Raw genomic sequence first — 14,297 nt, 5'->3', positions numbered from 1 at the left:
GCAGCGAGAGAACCAATCAATATTGCGGAAAAGAGGCAACAATCACTTCTAGATTTGCGACTATCGATATAACATGCACTTTTTAGAAAAGACTAGAACATGCACGCGCTTCGCGCGCGCCAACTGTTATTTTTTTATTTGTTATTACACCCTGCATAAAATTACTATTGCATATAACATATATACAACTCGTTTATTTCTTAAACATTTCGGCCTTTGAAAAAAGGTTACATAGCTTAATTACATAATAACATAGGACTCTTAATGACTATTTACGCTTTTCTTTGTCATTTCTCGTCTTTAATACATTTTTCATCCATTTTGTACCTATATCTACCTCTGATAACATTTTCCTAACAGAGAAATTTTGTCTTCGCAATTCTGTAAATTCTTCTAATATTGGTTCTAAAGTCTCTACTTTTAAATTGTATAGCCTACACTTTTTCCTTTTTCCAATATCTATTCCCTAATGCCTCGTTTCCGCACTTAAATCTCGCTATCATAGACTAACTCCCTACTCTTATTTTACCCCACTAAAATATACAAAAGCTTCTCATCTATTTTTATTTCTTTGTACACTCTATTATATTTTGCCCATATTATTTTTTCATATCTTCCTTGTTTTTGTTCGTCTCTGTTTATCTTTCTAACCCTTCCAGTGAGAAATAACCATCAAATCGACATCAATTTGATTTGATCAATGCAATTTATATCAATTCTCCCTTAATTTGATATCAATTTGATGGGTTATTTTTCTAACTAAGTTATGTATATACATAAAGTTTTTTCATAGAATTCCTGATAAGTTTCAGAAATAGTTCCGTTGATTTATTTAAAAAAAATTGATATTTGAAAATATGAGGTGCTATTTTCCCCTGGCACCTCATTAATAAAAATTGAACGTTTTAACAGCAGTTATACTTGCACCCGTAATAGTTCTAGAGTTTTTGATAGATTTTAACAATAGTTCTGTATTCTACATTAAATATATTTAAACAATTTTTTAATTATACGGCTGGCACCGCACTAAAAAAGTAAACTACCATTTTATAGCGAGTTCCAGACGATTACATAGCATTTTTCAATAGTTCAGCAATAGTTCCAAAGCTTTTTGCAGGTTTCGTCGACAATTCCGGTCTTTAAGCATGTTTAAACAATTTTTTTATTAGACGGTTGGCACCGCACTACAAGAGTAAACTACTATTTTATAGCAAATTCCAGACGAGTACATAGCATTTTTCAATAGTTCTGCAATAGTTCTAAAGCTTTTTGTAGATTTTGTCGACAGTTCCGGTCTTTAAACATTTTTAAACAATTTTTTATTTGATCCTGTCTCGCACTATCAGATATGAATACTACGCTATGGTATTTAAACTTCAGCCAATTTTATGGTATCTGATAGGTATGTGTTAATAATGTAATTGACATTTTTTAAATTTTAGAGTTGGGTTAGTTAATCTAATTTTTAACTAAGTTAATGAAATTTAATTGATTATGAAATGAATTCTATTATGTTAAAAGTTACGTAAATAAATACTAATTCTATTAAATTTACGTTAAGATTAATTTGTTTCTAGTTTAAGTAAAAGTTAATTTTGAGAAACTTTTTTATATTAAATTAAAAAGTCATATGATTTGTTTAAGTTAAATTACCAACATAATTACAATATTATTTGTGAAATATATTTAATTTTAATATAATATTTTATTTGTAAATCAACTTACAATGTCGCTCTATTGTTAACCAGTAATTCATGACATGTATAAATACTTATCCTTAGAGGTTTAGAAAGAGGTTACTTATAAATACCATTGTTTGTCAAACGAACTGTCGATAAAACCTACAAAAAGCTTTGAAACTATTGCAGAAATATATTGGAGAATGCTGTGTGGTTGTCTGGAACTCGCTATAAAATTGTAGTTTACTCTTGTAGTGCGGTGCCAGCCGTCTAATAAACAAATCGCCTAAAAATGCTAAAAACCGGAACTGTCGACAAAACCTGCATAAAGATTTGGAACTATTGCAAAACTATTAAAAAATGCTATGTACTCGTCTGGAACTTGCTATAAAATGGTAGTTTACTCTTGTAGTGGAGTGCCAGCAGTCTAATAAAAAAAATTGTTTAAAAATACTTAAAGATCGAAAATGTCGACGAAACCTATAAAAAGCTTTGTCACTATTGCAGAACTATTGAAAAATGTTATGTACTCGTCTGGAACTCACTATAAAATGGTAGTTTACTCCTGTAGTGCGGTGCCAGCCGTCTAATAAACAAATTACCTAAAAATGCTTAAAGACCGGAACTGTCGACGAAACCTGCAAAAAGCTTTGGAACTATTGCAGAACTATTGAGAAATGCTATGTACTCGTCTGAAACTCGCTATAAAATTGTAGTTTACTTTTGTAGTGCGGTGCCAGCCGTCTAATAAAAAAATTTTTTTTAAATACTTAAAGACCGGAACTGTCGACGAAACCTGCAAAAAGCTTTGGAACTATTGCAGAACTATTGAGAAATGCTAAGTACTCGTCTGAAACTCGCTATAAAATGGTAGGTTACTCTTGTAGTGCGGTGCCAGCCGTCTAATAAAAAAATTTTTTTTAAATGCTTAAAGACTGAAACTGTCGACGAAACCTACAAAAAACTTTAACACTATTGCAGAACTATTAAAATATGCTATGTACTCTTCTGGAATTCGCTATAAAATAGTAGTTTACTCTTGTAGTACGGTGCCAGCCGTCTAATAAAGAAATTGCTTAAAAATGCTTAAAGACCGGAACTGTCGACGAAACCTGCAAAAAGCTTTGGAACTATTGCAGAACTATTAAAATATGCTATGTACTCGTCTGGAACTCGCTATAAAATGGTAGTTTACTCTTGTAGTGCGGTGCCAGCCGTCTAATAAAGAAATTGCTTAAAAATGCTTAAAGACCGGAACTGTCGACGAAACCTGCAAAAAGCTTTGAAACTATTGCAGAACTATTGAAAAATGCTATGTACTTGTCTGGAACTCGCTATAAAATTGTAGTTTACTCTTGTAGTGCGGTGCCAGCCGTCTAATAAAAAAATTCTTTAAAAATGCTTAAAGACCGAAACTGTCGACGAAACCTACAAAAAACTTTGTCACTATTGCAGAACTATTAAAATATGTACTTGTCTGGAACTCGCTATAAAATTGTAATTTATTCTTGTAGTGCGGTGCCAGCCGTCTAATTAAAAAATTCTTAAAAATGCTCAAAGACCGGAACTGTCGACGAAACCTACAGAAAGCTTTGTCACTATTGCAGAACTATTAAAATATGTTATGTATTCGTCTGGATCTCGCTATAAAATGGTAATTTACTCTTGTAGTGCGGTGTTAGCCGTCTAATAAAAAAATTGTTTAAAAATGCTTAAAAACCGGAACTGTCGACGAAATCTGCAAAAAGCTTTGGACCTATTGCAGAACTATTAAAACATGCTATGTACTCTTCTGAAATTCGCTATAAAATGGTAGTTTACTCTTGTAGTGCGGTGCCAGCGGTCTACTAAAAAATTGTTTTAAAATACTTAAAGACCGGAAGTGTCGACAAAACCTGCAAAAAGCTTTGAAACTATTGCAGAACTATTAAAATATGTTATGTACTCGTCTGGCACTCGCTATAAAATGGTAGTTTACTCTTGTAGTGCGGTGCCAGCCGTCTAATAAAAAAATTGCTTAAAAATGCTTAAAGACCGGAACTGTCGACGAAATCTACAAAAGCTTTGACATTATTGCAGAACTTTTAGAAAATGTCATAAAGTTGACTGAAACTCGCCAAACAGTGGTACTTTACTCTTGTGGTGCAATGCCAACAGCCAAATTAAAAAACTGTTTAAATATATTTAATGTACAGAACTATTGCTAAAATCTATCAGGAACTTTAGAACTATTACGGGTGCAAGTAGAACTGCTGTTAAAATGTTCAATTTTCATTAATGAGGTGCCACTGAAAGTTAGCACCTCATTTTTTTAAATATTTTATGTATTCGTATGGAACTCGCTATAAAATGGTAATTTACTCTTGTAGTGCGGTGCCAGCCGTCTAATAAAAAAATTGCTTAAAAATGCTTAAAAACCTGATATGTCGACGAAACTTGCAAATAGCTTCGGAATTATTACAGAATTATTGAAAAATGCTATGTACTCGTCTGGAACTCGCTATAAAATGGTAGTTTACTCTTGTAGTGCGGTGCCAGCCGTCTAATAAAAAAATTGCTTAAAAATGCTTAAAAACCTGATATGTCGACGAAACTTGCAAATAGCTTCGGAACTATTACAGAATTATTGAAAAATGCTATGTACTCGTCTGGAACTCGCTATAAAATGGTAGTTTACTCTTGTAGTGCGGTGCCAGCCGTCTAATAAAAAAATTGTTTAAAAATGCTTAAAGACCGGAACTGTCGACGAAACATATAAAAAGCTTTGAAACTATTGCGGAACTGTTAGAAAATGCCATAAAGTTAGTTGAAACTCGCCAAAAAGTGGTACCTTACTCTTGTAGTGCAATGCCAACAGCCAAATTAAAAAACTGTTTAAATATATTTAATGTACAGAACTATTGCTGAAATCTATCAGGAACTCTAGAACTATTACGGGTGCCAGTACTATATTGTTACTCCATCGCTGTTAGAAGGATAGAGAAGAGACGTTGAACCCCACGACAGTAACACATATTTATCAAGTAATTTTTAATTATCTTAATTATCTTTTTTGCCAATACATTAAATATAATTATAATTCTTTTTTTTATTTGTATTAATTAAAAAATTAATATATTGTTATTTAAAATGTATATTTTTAATTGCAGGTATGTTTAACTGAATACCATATCTAATTGTATATAATTGTATGTGGCGCCATATATAATGCTGTGTTAGTAGTGCATTTTGTATATAATTATATATAGCATTATATACAACTATATAGTCATATATAGCCATATATATTAATGTGGCTAATCTGGGTCCATATATAATCAGATATAGCACCATATCTAATTTTATATAATTGTATGTGACGCCAGATATAATGCTATGTGAGCATCCTATATATAATTATATATAGCATTATATATGGCGCCATATACAATTAGATATGCAGACTTGCCCGCTAGTTAGAGCGCGGCGCCGTCGATAGGCGGCGTACTCTCTCAGGAGCAAAGTGCAGTCGATCGGCTACATAAAGATCACTCGTAGCGTGGTTAAGGCAAGCAAAAATTAGCTTCTTGTTCCTGTCTGATGTGGAAGAGGACTGCCACTATTTTTATGATTTACTCATTAGAAATATCTATATATGGTTATTTATATATAAATATTTATATATCTGTATATGGTTACATACAATCTGATTGTATATAATGTTAATTATATATAATCATATATGATTATATATAATTATATGTGGTTGTATATAATTATATATGGCTATGTGGTTATATATGTTTATATATAGTTACATACAATCGTATACGATTGTATAATGCCATTTTTTTATATGATTGTATATAATGTCATTTGAAGATTTGAAGAAAATAATGTTATTGAACTTTTACGAGAAAGAAATCTTGATATCTCAAAATTGAGTGTACCAATTTATTTGGATTGGTTGCAATTGAAAACTCACATTAATATTATCTCATGAAAAAATAATTTAGATATAATTATATATAATTATTTTTTCTCGGAAAGATGCATATATAGACTCAGTTGTTCTTATTCTTTCATATATGAAACTATATATGACTTTATAGGATTATATATATATATCTATATATGATTACTCAACTTCAATAGGTACAATCAGATATGACCTGATATTATTATATATAATCATATAAAGCATTTGCATTTCTTCAGATATAAGCCGGCAAGAACAATGGAGTCCATATATAAAAATATATATAAATATATATAAATTATATATAAATTATATATAGTGCCCATAAATAATTTATATATAATTATATATGCTGGTATATATAAATCATATATAATTACATATAATTATATATAACGTCATATATAATTATATCTAAATTATGTTTTCCTGAAATAATATTAATGTGAGTTTTCAATTGCAACCAATCCAATTAAATCGGTACACTCAATTTTGAGATATCAAGATTTCTTTCTCGTAAATTCATTATTTACATTATACATAATAATTTTGTTTTAGTAAAATGAAATTGTATGTAGGCACATTGTAAAGCCTCTTGAATGGCAAACTGGATTTACATGTGTGTATATTACATAAGAATCTGATCTGAAGAAAATAATGTTATTGAACTTTTACGAGAAAGAAATCTTGATATCTCAAAATTGAATGTACCGATTTAATTTGATTGATTGCAATTAAAAACTCACATTAATATTATCTTATGAAGAAATAATTTAGATATAATTATATATGACGTATTTAAATATATTTGATTGATTTTATTGATCTTTCGACTGATTTGTGAATGTATATGTACTTAACGTTTTTTTTTTACTTTTATAAGGTTTTGATAGAATTTATCTTCTTTTTGTAAAAATCAAGTGATAGTGTTTCTTACATAATTTATTTAAATTGATTTATTTATTATACATTATTCATTTTTTAATTATAAACATATGTAGATGTACATAACATTATTAATATTTATATTGAATATACATGTATACGGCAATCATATTTGTTAATGCACATATGTTTAAATTCTAATAACAATATTAGTAAAAACACAATATAAACACAACAAATAACATTAATATAAATAAAATTATATATGTATATACATATATACAGGGTGACAGCTAACTGGCAGCCAATCTGTAATAGATAGATATATATAGATATACTAATAGATAGATGTATAGATATACTAATATAGAAATAAACATAAATATATATATATATATTTACGTTTATTTGTATATTAATATATCTATTAGTATATTTGTATACATCTATCTATTAGTATATCTATATATATATATATACATATATCTATCTATTACAGATTGGCTGCCGGTTAGCTGTCACCCTGTATATATGCATATACATATATAATTTTAATTATATTAATGTTATTTGTTGTGTTTATATTGTGTTTTACTAATATTGTTATTAAAATTTATACATATGTGCATTAACAAATATGATTGCCGTATAGTCATGTATATTCAATATAAATATTAATAATGTTACGTACATCTACATATGTTTATAATTAAAAAATGAATAATGTATAATAAATAAATCAATTTAAATAAAATTATGTAAGGAACAAACTATCACTTGATTTTTACAAAAAGAAGATAAATTCTACCAAAATATAACCAAAATATATTTTTACCTTATAAAAGTAAAAAAGAAACGTCAAGTACATACACATTCAAAAATCAGTACAAGATCAATAAAATTAATCAAATATATTTAAAAAACTTCGAAAAATCCTCCAAAGAATAAAAATTTATTCGAAAATTATTTAAGAAATGAAAATGTTTACCAATTATAAATATTGAAACAAAAACTTAACATGTTCGAGTAGCATTAATTATATTCTTGTATACTTATCAATATCAATAACATAATATTTATACCTTCTTTTTTCTTATCTTATTTTAATCCTGATCCTTATCTTGTTTCCCGTTTCTTTCTCTCTTTCTCTCTTTTTTTCGTACCACACAATTTTTTTTTCTTAATTTTATATTCTCAACTGCGAGGTTATTTAATTCGCCATACAATATTTTTAGCAGTAATGCCTGTAATTGTCAACTATATATTTAAACTTATTATAATAAGAACTTAATTAATATACATACATTTACATAACAATATATCAATTTTTTAATCAATACAAATAAAAAAATTATAATTATATTTAATGTATTGGCAAAAAAAATAATTAAGATAATTAAGAATTACTTGATAAATACGTGTTTCTGTCGTGGCGTCCAACGTCTCTTCCTTACCCTTCTAACAGCGATGGTGATACAAAAATGGTTATATCATAATATTATTATATTAAATTAAATATGTCATAATATATTGTATTAAATTTCAACTTACTTTGTTAAGCATCAGTTAAACGTATCTGCAATTCAAAACAAATACTCTCTGCTATTTTATAATCTTCCAGTCTAAGTAATTTTTTCCCGGTATTTTTCTTGCTTCTTTTTGTGTCTTTCCGTCTCTCGTTAAACAGTCAAACTGTCAAAAACTGTCAACTATATAAACTGTCAAACTTCACACACGAACGAAGCGAGTCAAGCGCGAGACAGCCAATCGCGATCGGAATAAAGAGGCAACAATGCAATCGCGATTAGCAGGCAACTTTAGGGTTACATGGCTATTTTATAAGAGGATATTGCGGAAAAAAGGCTACAATCACTTCGAGATTTGCGACTATCGATATAACATGCACTTTTTAGAAAAGAAAAGATAGAGAAGAGAAGAGAGAAGAGATGAGAAAGGGATATTTCTTTGAATAAATTTACTTCGATGTCGAAATACAACGTCGCATAAAAGATGTAATATGCTTTTATTAATGAACTTTTATTCATAAAATTAATCACATTTCTTTTTTCAACTATTATACTTAGTAAATGACATGTATTTAACAGCGACCACGAAAAAGATAAGCTGAAAAACTTGAATTTCTTACACGTACATGGTAAACGAACGCTTCGCACACAGGAAAAAAAAGCGATATATACATATATAAATACGAACGACGAGAAAAATTGCGAGGAAAATTAATTACAGTTATATCCAAAGTTAGAATTCGAAATTCAACTGTGTAGCGATACGCCTTGCGTGCACGGAATCAACTTCTGGAAATCATTTAATAAAATTGGATGCATGCGTTTCGTATATCGTAAAAAATAGACAGTACGACGAGAAGGCACGTATTTTACAATTGTTAACTATACAGATAGTGAATAATTATTACATACTCTGAAATATTGCAATAAACAATTTTGTCTTTTGATTATTATTTATACTGTTTGCGTTATTATAGTTGCTTGTTCATAACAAGTGCAACATCATACAGTATACATCGTACACTAATGTATCGAGTGATAGCTGAAATATCCTAATACGCTAATTTTTTGAAACGCGCTGAAACATTATTTGTGCCGATTTCTCCTCCTCGTTTTAGCACAGTAAACATGATTATGATATTCTTAATGAACACTATTAATAAAAACATTAGTTTTCAGTAACGTTGATATACTTTATGTGACAATAACAATAAGGATCAATTTTATAGTATAATTTAATTTACAGACACAATTATATAAGCAACTTTTGATACTTCGTATCTCTATATAATTCGTTCATAGTACTATTTCTTATTCTGACTTGATTTACAACATCGCGAATGTTCATATATGGATACATTTCTGGAGCAAGTGTTACGAAATGATTGCCATTTTTAGATCAAACAGATCCTAACAATAGAAGGCGATACTTAACTTTTCATGTAAGACTTTCAGTAAATACCAAGTAACATAACATCAGTATTATATTTTCCTACTCAACAATATAACTGTTACAAATACAATATATATGTATCATATTACACTTATAATATTTTTAAGTGGATAATTATAATATTAATTATGTTACTGTTACTGTTTTTTAATAAGTTATTGCTACATTGCAGCAACATTGCAATTTTGCATAGAATAATGCAATGTTTCAGAAGCATTTTGTTAAAATGCTGTGCAATATAATATAATTTATTAACTTTGTGACAATATTTCAGACACGCTGTAAAAATAAACTATCAAGATTCTACATACAAATATTTACATACACATTTTTTTGTTCATTATGCTTAGCTTATGTAAGTTTATATTGCATTTTAGTATAAGTTACTGTAATCAAGGTCTGTCGATGTACAAGATGGCGTAATGGCTTTCGGAAATGCTTGGTAGTAATATAATTCCATAATTAATGAAATTTGTTAAACCAGAATATAACCTAATCTTATTATTGTCTATTAATATAACAAAATTTTAATATTAAATTGTCATGTGTGATTCTATGACACTCTAAAAATTACATTATTTAAATTATAAATAAACTGTAGGATATGTAAATAAAAATTAAGGAAACCTGCATTATATAAATATGAAATTGCAATTGCGTTATTAATAATATATTAACGCATTACATGTATTATGTGTGTGTATGCATATACATATACACATACATAATATGTATTATAACAATATATTAAGGGAATACTGGAGTCAGTTTGTTTTACCAATTAAATGCTATTATTTTCGAATAAAATTATCTTTTTATTTATTTCATAAAATTATAAACCCTTCTCCAGAAATAAAGACATAGACAACATAGCTAGCAACAATTTAATTTAAAAAACGCAAAAAATTAGAAAATTATACTTTTGTTATTGATTTCTGCAATCATCTCATGACTTTCATCTACTCTACAACATTAAGTTTTAAAGTACGAAATAACTATTAAGCATCTATGTCATTACATGAAAAAATAACAATATATGCTTTTGGAAATGAGCTAGAAACTTTGGTGTAAGAAAAACTCTTATTTGAAAATTTTATGACAATTTAGTGAAAAGTTGACAAGTAGAGTAGTATAAAAAAATTATTTATTTTCTCCATAAGATCCAATTCACAGATTGATATTAATACGTGTATTATAATTCTGGAAAAGAATTTCTAAATCTATAAAAAATACATACGAAATTTTATTAATGATGTGCACGAATGACTCTACATTATCAACCTTGATCAAGTTTAAGAAACACACCAGCGTCCCCTTAATAAGTCTTAAGCACATTTTAAATTTGTTTACATAATTATTTTTAAATTATTGTTACTTATATGTAATAGTTAATACTTATCTTACAAATTCATCGTTTACATTGAAAACACCTTAATTATTATAACCCAGACAGCCAAATGTCTTGATGTTACAGTCATGTAGCCAACAATCGTTGCATCAACTAATTTAGACAATCGGAACAAAGTGACCCAACATTATGTCTATTAGGTTGAACTCATATGAATTATATTTTTAACAATGGAAAATTAATAGCAACGCGTCAACTTCAGTTTGTTATGAATCATTTGTTATGTTGCTGTTACATCGCAAACAATATAATGTATCATTATTGTTAACCGTTTCGTTTTTAAAATATCCTTAACCGATTGCATGTATAAGTAATCGTGGTGCTAAATTCGTATTGTTTTATTTCGATGTCAACAAATGTATAGTAAATCTATAACAACACCTGTAATGCACTAGTTTGTTCAAAATACTACATTACACTTGATTATCTGAGAATACAAAGTATTATTAAATATACATTATATTGTAATATTGCTGCAATATTCTTAAAACCAAACATTTTTCGTTGTTACAATGTTACAGAGCAATATTTCGTTTTTGCAATGTTGCAAATATGCCTGCAATGTTTCTACAATCTTTTTGTGTTATATAGAAGGTTACTTTTCATGCTTGGCGTCTGATTCGTTGGTATTTCTCATTCAAGTTTTTACAATCGATTAAGAGATAATGCACATTAGTATATGTATTTCTGGAGCAAGCGTCGCGAAATGATTACCGGTACCTAGATGGAATGGATTCTGACAAAGAAAGATCGTAATACTTAGCTTAATCGTAACGTTCGATTGATTCTTACTATTATATGTTCGCTGTTAAAGACACGGTCATTCCGCGACTCGAGACAATTCATTAATTGTGATATGCGATTAGATATTTATAATTTATATATATTTACTATGACTAGGACATTTTACATAAAACGAGTAAAAAATAATTAAATATACAAATTGAAAATACAAATAACAACACATGTATTTAGTACAAATATAAACACACACACACACACACACATATATTAGGTGCGTTTTATATATGTACATATAAGGATCGAGATATCTACAAATATTTGCTATTGTTATTGTTGCTCTATTAATTAACACTAAAATATTATCAGTATCATATTTAACATTTCATAAATATGAATATTAAAAATTTACATCTTAAAGAATGTATGTCGCGTATATATGTATACATATGCATATATTTATACATATATTACATATATATAATATATTGTAAGTTGTACTGTTAATATCATAAAATTTTTACATATATGAGTACATAAAAAAATAATTTGAGCAACAATAATTTGCCATGTGTTTATTGTATATCTGTACACAAGCGCGTCGTGTACATATTTTCGAATAATAGTTTGTTAAAATTAAAAATTTAAACGTATTAAAATTGTTTCGTGTTCTACATATAAAATTTTCTTTTAGAAATTAACCTTGAAAACACCTTGATAGCCATAGAATAAGACTTTGAAAAATTTTATAATTTTAATAAAATTATACTAAAAATATAGCAAAATTTTACTAAGATACAGTAAAACATTTCACTCTTTAAAGTTCCATGATTACCATGAATTTTGAGGATAAATTTTAAGAGAATATTCTGTGTATAAATTTATTCATAAGCAATATATAATGTTCATCTTATTAATAAATAATGCTAAAATTGTATATACAAAATAATACATCGGAGCATAATTAAAAACCATAATCAAATCTATAGATTCACAGTAATAGTATCTTGATTGTAAAATATAATTAATCTGCGATTAATTTCATTATAATTGTTATTCATAATAAATATTTCCATCATATAAATATAGATAGATATATAGATATTTATTATACTGCGTCCCCTCGGGGTTTGCAGTCTCAACAAAATATACACTTCTTCCATACATATACCTATAAATATATATTGCTTTTAATTCTTTATATCCATATAATAATGTACAATATTTATATTAAGATCAAGATATCTCATTCTAAAAGGGCACATAGAATCGTATTGAATTCGAGATACTAGAATTAAAATCGATATTATATATGTTTTCTCAAAATAGTAATTATTTTACATTGTACAATTCACAAATATTTCTTACTTTATTTAAATATTTAAAAATATTTCATTTCTTTGAAACAGTTCAAAGTGTTAAAATACTAAAAATACAAAATAGATGAAAATCTTAAGTATGTAAAATTATAAGTATCATTTTCGAATTATAGATTTCTATATTCTGTGCAAATATACAGATATATAATTATGTATTAATTATAAGATAGCTTCTAAAAAAAATAATTTTGAATAATGACTAAAGCAATTGAAAAGTTTCCTTCAAAAACTAAACTATTTTTAAAAATCTGAGTTATGACAAATATCTACCAATGCCACATTGTTATTCCGGCAACATCATACATACGTGTGTGTGTGTGTGTGTGTGTGTGTGTGTGTGTGTGTGTGTGTGTGTGTGTGTGTGTGGAAAGGGAGAGAAAGAGAGAAAACAAAAAATATAAATAAATAATAAGTATAAAATTTTCGTTATAAATGTTATACTTAAAGTATAATTTTATCAAATAAGTTTAGAGATTTTGTTTTCTGAAAATTTAACTTTTAAAAGTTATTTGATTTTTGTAAAAAAACCTCGAATTATCATTTATTTTTAATCAACTTACAATTTCTGCAAACATATCGTTTTCTCAGTAATTTGTATAGAAAAGTAATGTTCTTAATTTGCACAGCAAAAGTTAATTTAGTGATTTTTGTAGTCATTCTTGATACTTAAGATTTTTATATTTATATATGTGTATATTCAAATGCACGCGGCACGCACATAAATACTATTTCAAAACAGTTACACTATCCAATGCAGTGCAATTAAAAATGTGCAAACTATTCAAATATAAATCCTTAAAAAATTCTCAAATAAGAATTAATTCGACTCTTTTAATTTTTAATATTGAATCCTAACTATTCTAAAAATGTTGAGTCAAAGAAGATTAAATCTCATATATTAATAATCTTAGATCTTCGAAAAATGGAAAACGCTTAAAAATGTGCGAAACGTATATATAAACTATTAAAAAATAAATTCAAACTACTTTAATAATAAATTTCAAAGTTTAGAGAAAAAAAATGCAATCGAGTGTTGTACATTTTCTGTATATTAGTGACACGCTTCGTCCACACCCAGCAAACACCAACTATAAGTTATATAACTATTATATATAGCTATATAACTTATAAATTATATAACAATTATATTGTTGATTAGATAATTATAACTAACAGTTATACAATAGTTATAACTTTGGTGTTTGGACAGCGATCACATTGGGCGCATTCAGCAGACACAACGCTTTAGTAGCAATCGAATGTGATTG

Source organism: Monomorium pharaonis, chromosome 3, assembly GCF_013373865.1.
Source record: "Monomorium pharaonis isolate MP-MQ-018 chromosome 3, ASM1337386v2, whole genome shotgun sequence".
NCBI classification, from domain to species: Eukaryota; Metazoa; Arthropoda; class Insecta; order Hymenoptera; family Formicidae; genus Monomorium; species Monomorium pharaonis.
Note: the sequence above shows the minus strand (reverse complement) of the source record.